Source organism: Lipophrys pholis, assembly GCF_963383615.2.
Source record: "Lipophrys pholis genome assembly, chromosome: 4".
Taxonomy (NCBI): Eukaryota; Metazoa; Chordata; class Actinopteri; order Blenniiformes; family Blenniidae; genus Lipophrys; species Lipophrys pholis.
In genome coordinates, this window is record NC_137637.1 from 33,812,410 (window position 1) to 33,826,911 (window position 14,502).

Genomic DNA, 14,502 nt, shown 5'->3' on the forward strand with positions numbered 1-14,502 from the left:
AGTCGTAATTTGACGCCTCCGCCTGCTTGTGTCCTCAGAATCTCCGAGAGAGCGAGAGAGAGAGAGAGAGAGAGAGAGAGAGAGAGGGACAGAGAGAGAGAGAGAGAGCGCGAGCCGCAGACAGAAACCTCCCCACACCGGACCACTTTGACGCTGCGCTCCCGTGCGCACGCTCCTACAGGAGAATCTCCCGAGATAAATAAAAGTTTATACACCATCACCCCCTCCTCCTCCTCCTCCTCCTCCTCCTCCTCCTCCTCCTCCCCCCTTCAGAGAAAAGAAAAGGAAAAAAAAAAAAAAAACGACCTCCAGCTTAAGAAGGAAAAGACTGTTGGCTGCTGCGCGTCAAGCCTCTGATCAGGTCAGTCACCTTCCTGCTTGGTTCGTGTCTGTCGCGTCGGGGACTGTTGTGGCTGCTGCGCTGAAAACCACCGTGAGACTTTTAGAGCAAACATTAATTCGACACGAGCACGTGCTCGTCTTTGCGACTTAAAACGAAAATATGCACGATCCTGATTTATCATGACGGACTGTGTGTCTGTGTGTGTGTGTATGTGTGTGTTTGTGTGTGTGCGCGCGCGTTTGTGAGAGGTGGTGATGGCAGTGATGGGGTGCGTTGGTGGGTGGGTGGGTGTGTGTGTGTGTGTATGTGAGAGAGTGGCGGTGGTGGGGGGGGGGGGGGGGGGGGGCGGTCTGAGGATTGACAACTGGCACACACTCAGGTTTGATCCACAGTATGTCTGTGGACTAAAGTTAGTTTGACATGCAAACACCAGGCAGAGATTTTTACTATCAGGGTGATCACAGGTTCACAGGTGAGTGCGAAAGAAGATGTAATTTGTAATTTACTCATTTCGTATGCATCTTGTTTCTCTTAATCTTCAGTGTCATGTCACTATTTATAGATCTTTCACTATATTAAGGCAAATTCCTTTGTTTTTTGTTTTCTGGGGGGGGAGGGGGGGGGGGGTAGGCTGGGAAACAGTAGCAGTGACTCAGCAACATTATGAACACAAGTTTGTGGGCAAAAACCTACTAATTTTAATTTTAATTTTGATCGATCAAACTGCTAAATGTCCTGACAGTACTTTGCAATGATAAGATGAAATATTTTTTTGCATGAAACTCCTCATGCTTTTCTCCCGTATTTATGGCAGTAATTTTACAACACAGTGAAAACATACTGCCAGCTTTATTTTTTCATATTAATGGTATCTGATTATGATATCTTGCCATTTAAAAACATCCTAATTGTCTGATATGAAGGAAAAACAAATGGGATTCATGCAAGACATTTCATAGCTTCAATTTAGATATGTTATTACACTATTTTTGTATTTGGAACCAATTTTATCAATTTTTCCTCCTTTTTTTTTTTATTTTTCCAACTTTAGTCATTTTATGCATCTTGGCTATTTTGTCTGTTCAGCGATTTGTAGCTGCTGTGGATTCCTTAACAGTGAGACCAGTTTTAGCTTGGATTGCTTTTTAAAAATATCGTGGCGTGCACATAAAATAAATATAAAATTATTATTATATGAGATTCAGGGAGCCTGTATACAGAGGGACTCCTGACTTAAAGGATACTTCCAGTATATTGCGTGTACTTTAGGCCACTCAGTCACATTTTAAACTGTTGTGCCACTTAATTTAACACAATATCATCGACAGAAATCTACTTCCGCTTGATATAAATATACTGTAGATTCCATGAGTTCTAAGTTTATCAAAGGTTAAAATCTTAAAACTGGCGTGATGTGCCTATTTTAAAATTTGAGGGCATATGATGAATCAGTGGTTGACAAATAAGAGAAGTTATGAAAGGTCATTTCATTGTTCGATCTTCACCAGAATAATTTCATCACACCACATTATGATGAAGTCCGTTGCTGAGTTGTCATATTAATGTGGCAACGTGTTGCTTCACAAGTGTTTTCTCTCTTTTTTTTTTTTTTTTTGTCAGCTCAGTTTTCACTTTTTGAACATGTTTCTGTCAAAGCGGCCATGTTTCATCATTCCATCATACATGAACGGCGCATGGAAATTCTGAAATTACAGTGAAACCAAATTTAATAGAAGTCCAACAACGTGACTCGGGGAATTTTTTTATTATTACCTTTATATAATTCTTGAAGAGAGGCGTGCGTGTGCGTTCGTGTGTGTGTGTTTGCGTGCGTGCGTGTGTGTGTGTGTGCACGCGTGTGTGTGTGGACTTTGTTCTGTTGTCATAAATGGAAGGAGTGGCTCAACACCCTTGCTATGTTTATGTTGTCAATCTCAAAGTCATTTTTAAGTGTGTTTAAAAAGCTTATACCTTTACACGTGAGCTTTGTTTGAGTTTGCGTGATTCCCTCTTCAACTTCTCACCCTGATTTACAAAACCTCTGTTCATTTAAATAGGTTCCATGAAAAGATATAAGAGAGCTTGAAATATTGAAGTCTGCACATCTGTGTCTGTATAAAAACCCGGATCGGAGACGAGGACACGCTCCAGTTCGGCCCACAGACTTTGAACCACTCTTGAGTTTCACGCGACTAGATTTTGCAACGATTCCTTTTTTTCTATCATGTTGCCAGCGTTTTCAAAAAGCCCACCTTTGATTCAGTTTGATCAGATAATGAGGAGGCTCAGTGCGGGTTAACCTTAAGGTCACCAATGTGTTTTTTAAATTGGACGTAATTATTAACCTCAAGGCCAGTCGGTTCACTCTTTTCTGACTTACGGGCACATTTTTGAAAATGATCATTTCTTACTAGTTGTTATTCTTTTTCTTCTAGATATGGTTCTATTTTTATTTGTATTTATTATACATTTCATCGGGCCAGTGCCGTAGAAAAGAGACTGCTTCTTCCCACGTTGTAACAGAATAACTTTGGAGCTACGTTCATGAACAGATTGACAATTTTGCATTTGGAAAAAATGTACAGATGACTGAAGCTTCAGACTACTGCACTTCCTGTGAGAAATATAGTAATATAAGCACATTACATGATTATCACTGCAGGTGAGCTGGAAGGGGGAAAAAAACAGAAGTGAGTGAGAGAAACATAGGCTTCAACAATTTTCAAATTTTCTCCCTTTGTTTTCTTACATTTTGAAAACAGCTTGCAACTGACTTGACATTTTTACATTAAGAAGAAAAATCACCTGCAACCGACTCACTTTTTTCTCTCTCGGTTTCTCGGTATTCACAAAGCCTGTGTGACTCACGTTGAGCACATCAAAGCAGGCATCAGTTTTCATCTCTTTACAGTTTATTTTATTATATTTTGAGATTCATTTTACAAGGCGAGTTGCTGAGATCAGCTGACCTCTGTATATCTGTGACAGGATGACAGAAACACATTTTAACATAACAAGTAGACTCTTAAGCTTCTGACAAGGCGGTGAAAACATTTTTTTTTTTCTATTTATGTCTGCTGTAGGATGTATTTTTAAAGCCAAAACCATAACAAATCAAAGATATGTTAAACTAAAAGATCTTGATTAGATATTATGCTGTATTACTTATCCTTCCTGTTGTTCTCGGTCTGCAGTAAATTATCATTTTGATGATTTTATATAGAAACGGGATTGGCAAATCTGTGTGTGCTACAAAGAAATCGCATGTATGACAATTAAGGAACCTAATTTATTCGCGGTGTGATTTTCACATCTCTAATATTATTTTTGACTTTGAAATAAACCCTGGATCAAATCAGATATTCGTAAAATGACCATTACACACGGAACAATTTTTTCTTAATCTTTGTTATTCACAAGGAAGACGAAGAAAAAAAATACACATTACAGTCTCGATTCTGTTGGCACGTGGGCTCCCTCTAGTGGTACGTGGGAGCAAGTCATAAATATATATTGTTTTGATAAAATTGATTTGAAAATATGTAAAATCATCAAAATAATACAAAGCTTGGAAACATGAAAACATGAAATGTATATTTGAAATAAGTATAAGTGTAATCCGTATGTCCATAGCTAATAGGGTAAACCTCTCCGCCACTGTCTGTGTGTTCGGGTCGCCCATGATGGTGGTACTTAGAGAACTCGATGTTTTCTGGGAAAATTTTAAGAAGCAGCGTGTTACAGCATTTGCTTTTACTTTTACCGGACAATTAGTCACCAAACTCCGCTTTATAGACGGAAACAACTACCGTGGTGCAAAAAGAGCTTATTGATTCATTGTCTTTATCTGTCCCTCTTGGCTTTATTTCTCAAAGCGTTGCTTCGTGGAACCGTTGGCAGCTTCAGTTAGAACTCAGGCTCATCTCTGTTTTCCTGCCAGACCTTATTGTAGCAATGTCACCGTGTCCTCTGACCTTGGCTAACGCTTTGCCGAGCACCGTGGTATGAAAACAAAAGAAACACCCACCGGATTTGTGAAAATCGGATCGATAACACCCCGAAATTAAATGATAATCACAGTTGTCATTTCAGGCTCTTACTTCTGTATCTAAATACATCAATATTTTCATTATTAATAAACCACAAACATGCAGCCTTGGTTTCACTTGCCAATGCACTTTAGCATAGAAATTAGTCAACAGACAGCAGGGATATGTAATAACCTTTCCTCTAATTTCCTTTTTTTTTTTTTTTTTAAATATGTGGGAGCAATAAGAAGCTCCTCGGGTGAAATTTGTGGTCTTTTCAAGGAACTTGAGATTGACTCAGCTTTTATGTGCACAAGTCTCTTTCAGTTCACTGAACACGCCACTGCTTGAGGCGCCACTGCTTCAAGTTCCTCTGTAATCCACCCCCTCGATTTATAACTGGCCAGTAATGGTAAATGTCAAAGAATCATGCCTATTTAAAAGGAAACGAGACTTTGAATAGCTTCCCTCTCCCTGGATTTATTTTAATTCACCTACTCGCTGGTCATTTGCCCGGGATGGACTCTCACTATGTAATGCTTCATCAATCACTGCTCGTCAAGTTTACGATGTTTGAAAGATCATAATTCGTGATGTCAAATAAAGGTCACCTGACTGGCCCGTGTTATCGACCAAAATAGCAAGAGTGATTGGCATTTCTTTTATCATGTGTGGCTGGCTGGTCCAATAAGATAATAGGATTTCATGAGTTGGTAGAAAAGGCAGTTTATGGTTGCAGCTGAGTCATATTAAAATATAGAGCTGTTAGTCTGAAGTGAGAGTCAAATCCTATCTATGTAATGATGGGAGAACATTCCAAGCATTGATTCATCCTTTTAAGTTTTTCATAAGGACTACAATAGTGTGAAATACACTACAATGAAATAGAAATAAAATGTAAGATCTGTCTCTCACTGTCATTATGTCAATTTTTTTCACTGCTGTCGTTTGCTACTTCTATTTACAATCATTTTTAGTTTCAATGATATCAAAGGTTTTCTAGACACTTAATACACCAAAACATGAAGCATTTATGAATTTCTGTCAAATTAAAAGTCCCACAATGTTTTCAATGCAGTCTCGCAAAAGTTTATAACTAAACTTAAAGCAGAAGTGACAAACTCATGTTAGTTCAGGGGCCACGTGCGACCCATTTTATCTTGAGTGAGCCGGACTGGTAAAATAGTGCCACAATAACCTATACATTTAATCTCATTTAAATTAAATGAATTATACTAATGATGCTTTTCTTATCTACAATAAAAAGTCGTGTCTTTAGCCTGATTTGAATAAATAGATACTGTAGATAACAGAGCAAAGAAACTAATGGCTGTTTTAAACCCAGTTTAGATGATGAAGAAACTGAGTAAACCTCTTCCAGATAATCTTAGTGCTTCACAGCATAATCCCATCGTAGTGCTTCGACCGTGGCTCCGCCCACATCGCAGGTCCAGATGCTCTTTTCCAAAATTTTTGCTGGGATCAGATTTTTTTAGCGTGATCATTTCAAACGTGACCTATCACGTGAATGTGATCGGACCGGATGTTTTCGGGCCTCAGAGCGCAGAAGACAACGTGAAGTCAGGCCGAGCAGCACGCTATTCACACATGGCACGCCGGTCAGCACCCGGGTTGCCAGATGTGACTCACTGTTTCCAGCCCAAACAATGTAGAACCCACACACCTCAATAAATCTCAGCCTGTGTAGAAATCATGATGAAACTGTAAAACTATTATACGTGTGATTTAAAAAAAAAAAAACACGCCATAAATACACAAATGCACGAAATAAACAAAGTTAAAAGGTAAGAGAGTTTGACTTCCCAATTGGGGGATACCACCATATCTGGCAACGCTGGTCAACATGTAGATTTATTTTCCAGTGGTTGTTAAATACTCGCCGACAAAATGTAGACAACATGAGGAGGGAAAGAAGAAGGAGAGTGAAGGAGAAAGAGAGCACAGCCTTTAAGTAACGTCAGTCCCACGTCAATGACGAAGCAGTCGCATGTAGAACAATATCCAAAATGGTACCACATAGGAACGAGTTCTGGGTCTGGTGTGAAAAAAGCACAATGGCGCTTTCACACAGCCACAAAACAAGTCGGATATGAGTCACTTGTGAAAAAAAATCTGAATTAGGTCGCTTTTCCCTGCAGTGTGAACGAGGCCCGTGTCTATTTATCGACAATCACATACTTAACTCCAACTGCAGCGACCCTTCACTGACCTGCCGTGTCACTTTGATTGACACTCCTCCCAAACAGGTTATTGACCGTTCTCAGACCCCCCCCTTGAGCCTTGCAAACAATACACGGTGCGAGTCGCCTGCACGCACCTTTTCCCAGCGCGCATATTTACAGTAAGTTTTGTGAATGAGATCCGCGTCACTGACTGCTCTGGTATTGTCTCCCTGAGCAGGCGCTGAAGGCAGCACACTCCCGTCTTTTCCTCTCCACTTCGAGGAACTCCTTCCCACGTTGCACCTTTTCACATTCTCCCCACGTCGCTCTGCCGTTTGTCAAAATGCAAGTCAAGCGATATGCATTCACCGGTGTGTGTACTGAGAATCATCATACAAGCTTTCATACTTGACATTGCCTTTTTTTTTTTGTGCCTTTTTACACCTTTCAATGAAGAGATGTGTGTTTGTGCATGCCCATATGGCCAGCAAAGAGTATTAGGGTGTAGCTTTGTTCTCTCGTCCCATATCGAAGGAGTGCCCAGAAGTATGCTTTGTTTATGCTGTGTACACATATTCTCACAGACATAGGTAGGACCGATGTCACGGCAGGACACAAGTATGTATATATTTGTCTGTTTGTGTATTTTGTGTGTGTGTGCGTGCGTGTGTGTGTGTGTGAGGCCTTGACATCATGTACCACTCCTTCTCTTTATCCAGTGAGGAAGCTCTTGAGGCCCAAGGGACTCATCAACCATTAACTCATAACTATTTAAAGGAATTGGGGGAAAGTTCATGTCCTCAGATTATTATGAAAACTGCAGATTCCCAGAAAGCTGCAAAAGTACCAAGCAGTCACAGTTGGGACGTATACGACAATTGGGGGGGGGTCTCTCTCCTTCAGTGCAAGTATACTGACCCATATGTGTGTGCATGTTTGCATGGCTGTGTATGATTTCATGCCCGTATCGACGTGAAATATTTAACTTCCTCTGTTCCTACACGCCTCTGCACGTGCAAATATGAGCAGCATAATATTTGTGTGTCCTTAAGTGTCTCCCTGTTTGCCTAAAAGTGTTCAATATAGGTTGCAGCAGTCAAGTTTGACGGCAGTTCAGCAGAGTTCAGTCACCCCGTCCTCTGGTGATACAAGAGCCTCTACATGAGCCGGGCGTTAAACAATGTCGAACATATCCTGAACAGCAGAGCGTGTGTGTGTGCGTGTGTGTGTGTGTGCGCGTGTGTGCGTGTGTGTGTGTGTGTGTGTGTGTGTGTGTGTGTGTGTGTGTGTGTGTGTGTGTGTGCGCGTACGTGCGTGTGAACCTGGCAGACACTCTCGGGGCAACAAAGGAAGCCGACTGTTATTTACATTGTCTTTTTTTTTTTTTTTATTGTGACCATGCAAGATAAAACATTCGACAGTGAGCGAGGTTCATTCCATAGATTTTTATTACTGAGCTAATAAAATGAATAGAATCAATCAAATGACTGATTATTTGTCAAAGAGGAGACGAGCACGACCAGAAAGGTAGAATAGGTTCGGTTAAGTCTTTTCCAAGGCAGCTGGTATTGAATGTGGAGTGCTGTATTATATTTTTATATTTAGGTAGTTTTTTTATTTTGTATGTGGTTATTATGAGTTTTTTTTTTTTTTTTTTTTTTTTTTTTTACTTTATTACTCCAACAAATGTTTCAACAGCAAGCAAGAGCCTTATTCCAAACAGTCCCTTTAGAAGACAAACTAGTGTAAAGTACAAATACAGTTTCTTCAGGGTGCGTACAGCGGTGGAATAAAAGTTCTACATGACAGTATATACTTGTTTGTGTGTTTACGGGTAAATCACAGGGTTTTTACTGTCGTGTTGTATCTGTGATTGCATGTGTAATTATTACATATTTGGTTGTGGTTTAAAAAAAAAAAAAAAAACAACTGGTAGGTGTTTCCTGTATTTTTAGACAAAGACAGGTTTCGCTGATTCTTCATTTTCTGATAGTCTTGCTAAACTACTTAACTGCTCGCTCTAGCTTTAGTTCTACACAATGAAGGTGCACATTGTTCTTTGATCTCATCATAACCAGTGAGCCTCGTGGAGATATAGTGGTTCGCAGTCTCACCTCACAGCAGGATTATTCCCTGTGACAGTCCAGACTGGACCTTACTGGTCTGCATGTTATCTATGTGTGATTTGTGGATGGATGGATGGATGGATGGATGGATGGATGGATGGATGGATGGATGGATGGATGGATGAAGTTGTCTATCTATTAACCAATTTGTTGTCTGTTTTTTCCTGCTTGAGATCCATGTTAAGTGCTTTAAATCCGTCTTTAGTGGGATATAAAATCTACAGCATGTCCACGAATGTGCCTGTTTGCAGAGGTAGCTAAAGGTCTTCCAAGGGTTCGTTATCAGGATACGTCTGTTTTTTTTAATATAAAATATGGCCTGTGAGACACAGAGATGGAGTCTCACTTTGCTTCCACACAATCTGACACGATCTTGCCTCTTGTTGATCTTTGCTGTGCTGAATTAGACTGTAACTGACATACCAGCCATGTCATGCATATGCATATGATGACTTCCTCAGGCAGTTTGTTTTTTTTCCAAAGCTGCAACAACCCCGCAGACTTTTCAGTGATTGGCTCTCGGGAAATTTGCATATAAATCGATTGTGTTTGAACTTTCAGGTCAAGTCTGGTTTGAAAATGAACAAACAACTTTTGAGCATATTTGTCAATAGACATAAATTATGCATTTTTCTTCACTTCACTTTAAGTGAAGTTCTGTCTCAAATAGTCAACAATATTTGATGAGATTAGATGTTTTTGATTTCTTTGAATGAGTAATTTTCTAGATTTACCTAATATTTTTATTTACAATTAACTTCAGACTTAATACTGTATGTACTTACATAGTACTGTATGTAAATGTTCATGGTACATGTACATGTTCACGCATCCTCGGCTTCCCTGAGAACAAATTACTTTCTGACTTGGAAAAATGTCCTCTGTACCTTCTTTCTGGCCGACTGCAGTGTTGTCCCAGTGCTCACTTAGTATGTGAGCAGGGTAATGAAAGCTACTGTCAAACTAAAGTGAAACCACTTGACCCCGTCTGAGCAAAATGAGATGGTTGTAAACGCTTGTAGGACGGCAAAAGACAAGCTCAGACTCTTCGTCTCCAGATTGTTCTGTATTTCTTCCTCTTTTCACTCAGTTCCGTCATAATCTGCTCATTCTTCTAATAGGTTATTTCAGGACAACCTTTAAGTTTTAAGGGTAAGACATGCTCCATAATTGTTTTTGCACCCTCGTTAAAGGACGTCGCTTTTGTAATAATGTAGATGGGGGCAAAATTCCCAGTAGTTACAGTCAACTATAGGAAACCTCTTCTGTCTCATTTGGCCCGAGGACGCGTGTAATGGAGCATATGAATAAAATATATGGAGAAAAACAACTTCTACAGACGATAGCTTTCGTCAACTTGTTTGCCTTCTTTCATTAAAACAAAGAAATATGGCAAACTCTACAACTGCTCTCACCCAGGTATAAGTACATTTAAAATGACAATAACACACTCAAGATCAAAATTCAAGTCTATTCATACAATAAAAAAAAAAATCTTAAAAGTAAACCAACTTTGATTTAATCAGAAATAAAATTAAAAAGCTATTAATATAACTTGACTGATAAGATTTTAGTGTATGGTAGACGTTGGTTTTTACATATTACTTTTAACATATTGGACTGAAAACAAAACAATAAAAGTGAGGTTTTGATGTCAAATCAGCATTGATTCTGATCAAATCAGAGGGAAGACAGTGAGCATCTGATGTAACAGGCGGTGTCAATATTCTGAATGGAAATTGACACTCACAAGTAACTGGTGTGTTAGCAGCCTGTTGGGCTTAGATATTTCACCAGGAGAAGAAGTGAGTGTGTCACCACTGTCTCATCGACGCCGAGTGGAGGGAGAGAAGTGCAACCAAAGAGGCATGATGAGGCTGCCTGTCAGCGTGAAGCAACAGGAAATCATCTGCATCTGATGTCTACCACACACACACACACACACACACACACACACACACACACACACACACACACACACACTGACCGCATTAGACCACATGATAGTTCGCTGTCTGAACTTCTGCTGAGCCCAGTCTCTGTCACAGAGAGAAAATGTGTGTGTGTGTGTAGTTCCCTTTCTTTTGGTCATCACTTCCTGAGGAAAATCATGACCACAGAAAGACACGCGCACACACACAAACACACACACGCACACACACAAACACACACACACAGTCCAGCGCCTTCTCCTGTCACTGTCAGCTAGTTGCTGGTCAGTAAGCTGACACTGGACACTCTCTGAAGTGAGGCGGGGGAAGCAGGGGTGAGTGATCGGTCCTGTCAGTCAGTTTGTTGTGTCGTTTCAACACGATAAGTGCAAAGGCCGGTGCAGCGTTACCAGTGACCTGCGTTGAATACGTTTCGTAAATTCAATCGTATTGTCTGTTCAGTCGATTTCCACTTGGAGTCGTAGGAAGAAAACATCTGCAGCTACTAGTGAGATGTTGGAGGTCAGCCAGTTTTCTTTTGTGTCTCTCAGACAAATCGGCTGTTTTGAGTGCATAGTGAATGTAGACTGCCTGCACTAGTGAGCTAAAAGAACAAAAAACAAACAAGACGTAGAACCTGCAGATCCAAGCGGTTTTTGGATTATTTTTTTTTTCCCCAAAAGGGCTGAAACAAAGAAAATTTAATAAACTAGGTCATTACTGAAGCAGCTCCAGATTTTCAGACACATATACCTACAAAGAGTAATATTTCTAGATTAAAGAATTGTTTGTATGTAAATCTAATATCTAAAACCTGTCTGTCAGGATATGTAAAATGTACTTTGTTTAAAAGGGAATTTTCTTTTGTATGCATGCGCTTCTTTGTGAAAAAGTGCTACTCCCACTCAGTCTGACCTCAGCTTGCCTGAGTCGTTATCAGGGAAGTTAAAACACATCAATTCATAAATTTGACAGAATTTGGGTGCCGTTTCACTCAGAGCCGTGCCACGCAGATGAAAATGTGGTTTTCTACCCTCCCACAGTGCCAAACTTTGGAAATGTGTCATGACTTTAGTTCAGCACCGACCAAACAAGTGGGTTTTCAGACGAGAGGAAACTCTCGTTTCTGCCAGGTGGGCTGCCCAGACCGCTGCCTGACACCATGGGTGCACTTTGATCATTCAGGTGCTGAGGGGAAATGCTGTCAGGTAATTCTGCTCAGTGTGGCTTCGCACCGTCGGAGTGACAAATGGGGCCAGTTTCCTGAGGAGTGAAGCTTTTTTTTTTTTTTTTTTGCATTGAAACCACATTCAACCTTTTGGGTAACATTGACTATCTGCTGAGAATTTTTGTAAAAAAAAAATTTGACAAAACTTTTAAATTCAAAGGCATTCTGTCCTACAGGATGAATCGGGCAAAAGAAGAAAAAAAATCACACACAATTTAAACTTTTTATTTTGTTTTTTATTTTTTTCAAAGACGTTGTGGAGAGTGTGAGGCAGACATGCAGGCGGGCATATCTTTGTTTTAGTCACTCAGACACTGAACCGCATGTTCTCCTACATGAAGGAAGAGGTCAGGAAGTCACCGAGCTCTCTGCACTGACTCTCGTTCTCTCAGCCACACATAAGCTCATACATGAACAAGGAACTGCTGTGATATTGCTGTGATAGTTGCAAAAGAAAACGAAAACACACATTTTGGCTGGGGAAAGACTCCCACATGTCTTTTAAATACAGTGACAACTAAACTGAAATAAACTACATAAACTCAGCTGGACACATGTTGTATCTAAATTTAGTTGTTTGCATAGAGCAACCATAGATACCCCCCCACACACACACACACACAAAAAAAGCTATGAAATATGAGAGGTCTGTTGCCAGTAGTGCATTTCAGAAAGAGGCTGGAGGTGTAGCCCTCAGACAAAGTGCATATTTATTTAAACAGAGAAGATAAGAAGAGGGTTTACGTCTTGAATGCAGCCAGGCAGGTTTGCTCTTTTGTGTTGCATTTCACTTAATATACCAGACTGGCTTCTGTCTTAACTTCTCCCTTGTCCCAAACTCCACTCTACCTCTGGCTTTTTTGTTAAACTACTACATGCTGTGTAGGAGTGTCGGAGGATCTCTAACCCTCCAAAGAAATGACAATAAAGCTGGATGTTTCACCATTGCAGGTTTTTTAGTTTCCTTGTGGTGTTTGTTTTTTGTTTTTGTTTTTCTATTGTATCCGTCAGTGTCTTTGTAGCACTTAATATGTAATCATATAGTTATTCAAGGCACATTTAGTTCAATAAAATTTGCTGTCAGATGCACAAAAAAAAGTTTTCATCCCATTTCTATGCTGCAATCTGATCCCCTAATGAATTTGCTTCCGTCTGTTTGGGACCAATCCACCACTGTGGTGAAGTAACGTGAATAATATAAAGCCCCGAAATTCATTTTGCAACTCAGTCCCTGAAGAGAAGATTTCACATTTCAGTTTGACCTCTTGGTTTTACCAATTTCTTACAGAGCCGCTGCAATCAGGCTGCATGTGAGCCTTTCAAAACGTCCAGCGATAGTTTTACAGTTCTGTCATAACAAAGCTTTCGGGCACTTTTTACTCTATTACTCTCCCATCTTGATAAATTAGACGTGACTTTTGCCAAGGTTGATGCTCTTTACTGTGCGTGTTCGTTGCCAGACCTGACTGCCAGTTTGCCGTTGGCCCTTTTTGTCATTATGTCCTGACTGAGGCAATCAGCAATAGAAAGCCCTCCTACACACACTGTACTCTTTCCTGGAAGTCAAGTTCTGACACGAGGAAATCTGAAACTGGCAGGACACAGTAGCACAACTGTTGCACACGTGCTCACACGCATACACCTTTGCAAACACGCCACACACCACTGATCCCTTCACTAATCATCTGTCACCTTTTATAATGTCTGACAGGTTATTTTCTCGCACAGCGCTCGCAGATGCAAACATGTTGAGTTTCACATTGATTTTCATGAACACGCGCAGAGAAGTTAGAGCACAAGCGTGTTTTCACCTTTAAGTTCGACACGATTTAAGCAGCTTGGTTGGACTACTCGTGTTGCAGCCACCTTCATTTTTTATTTATTTATTATTTTTTTGCACGCTGTCTCGAGGACCCAGCATGAATTTCCTGAGATGAGGTTTCTTTCTGGGCCTCTGGGGTGCAGTTTCATTTTGTTAAGTGGTCTGGGGACTCACTCTGTCAACACGCGCGCTTATCTCCTTCACCCTTCATCTCTCGGGCTCCCTCTCTTCCCCAGTGGACCTTTAATACGACTCGATGCCAGCAGGGACACAAGTCGCTCCAGTGCACCGTCTATTTTCAGTTTGGATTGACTGGCGACTGTCCAGCAAATGGAAAAATAACCAGGTTTCTCTGGTTATTAATAGTCGGCAGCTTCCAAAGCGGTGGAAGCGCTCGCCTCTGGACACACGCACGCACGCACGTGCACACACACACACACACACACACACTACACACACACACACACACACACACACACACACACACACACACACACACACAGAGTCGATGTGAATTATAAGTAGACCCCCGCTGATTTTTGCTGCGACATTCCAAACAAGTAAAAAAAGGAAACAATATGTAGTTGAGAAAGGAGGATGTTTGTTCCGCGGGGATGTTTTGACAAGTCATTTGGAACCTTTTCAAGCCATTTTGTACCTGGCCATTGGGGTATTACTATTTTAGCTTTGTCCTGTTGCATAATTCATCTCATTCTTTGTTACATTCGAGTACCAAATGGGGATGATTAGCGGAGGTTTATTTTGAGAAGCGGTGTTGCTTAGAAAGGTTGCTTTGGCAGGTCAGGTGGTTCAGTTCACAGACCTTTAACACCATTGATTA

The 14,502-nt window shown here is 40.6% G+C and overlaps 1 protein-coding gene across 1 annotated transcript in view; it reads left to right on the top strand.

The window, feature by feature from the left end:
• Window positions 1-75: 75 nt before the first annotated feature.
• pparg (peroxisome proliferator-activated receptor gamma) overlaps window positions 76-14,502 on the top strand; it is a 38,044-nt gene continuing 23,617 nt past the window's right edge. Inside the window, exon 1 of the mRNA XM_080460641.1 lies at window positions 76-361. The gene's annotated coding sequence lies outside the window, so the exon portion shown is untranslated. The remainder of the gene's footprint in view (window positions 362-14,502) is intronic.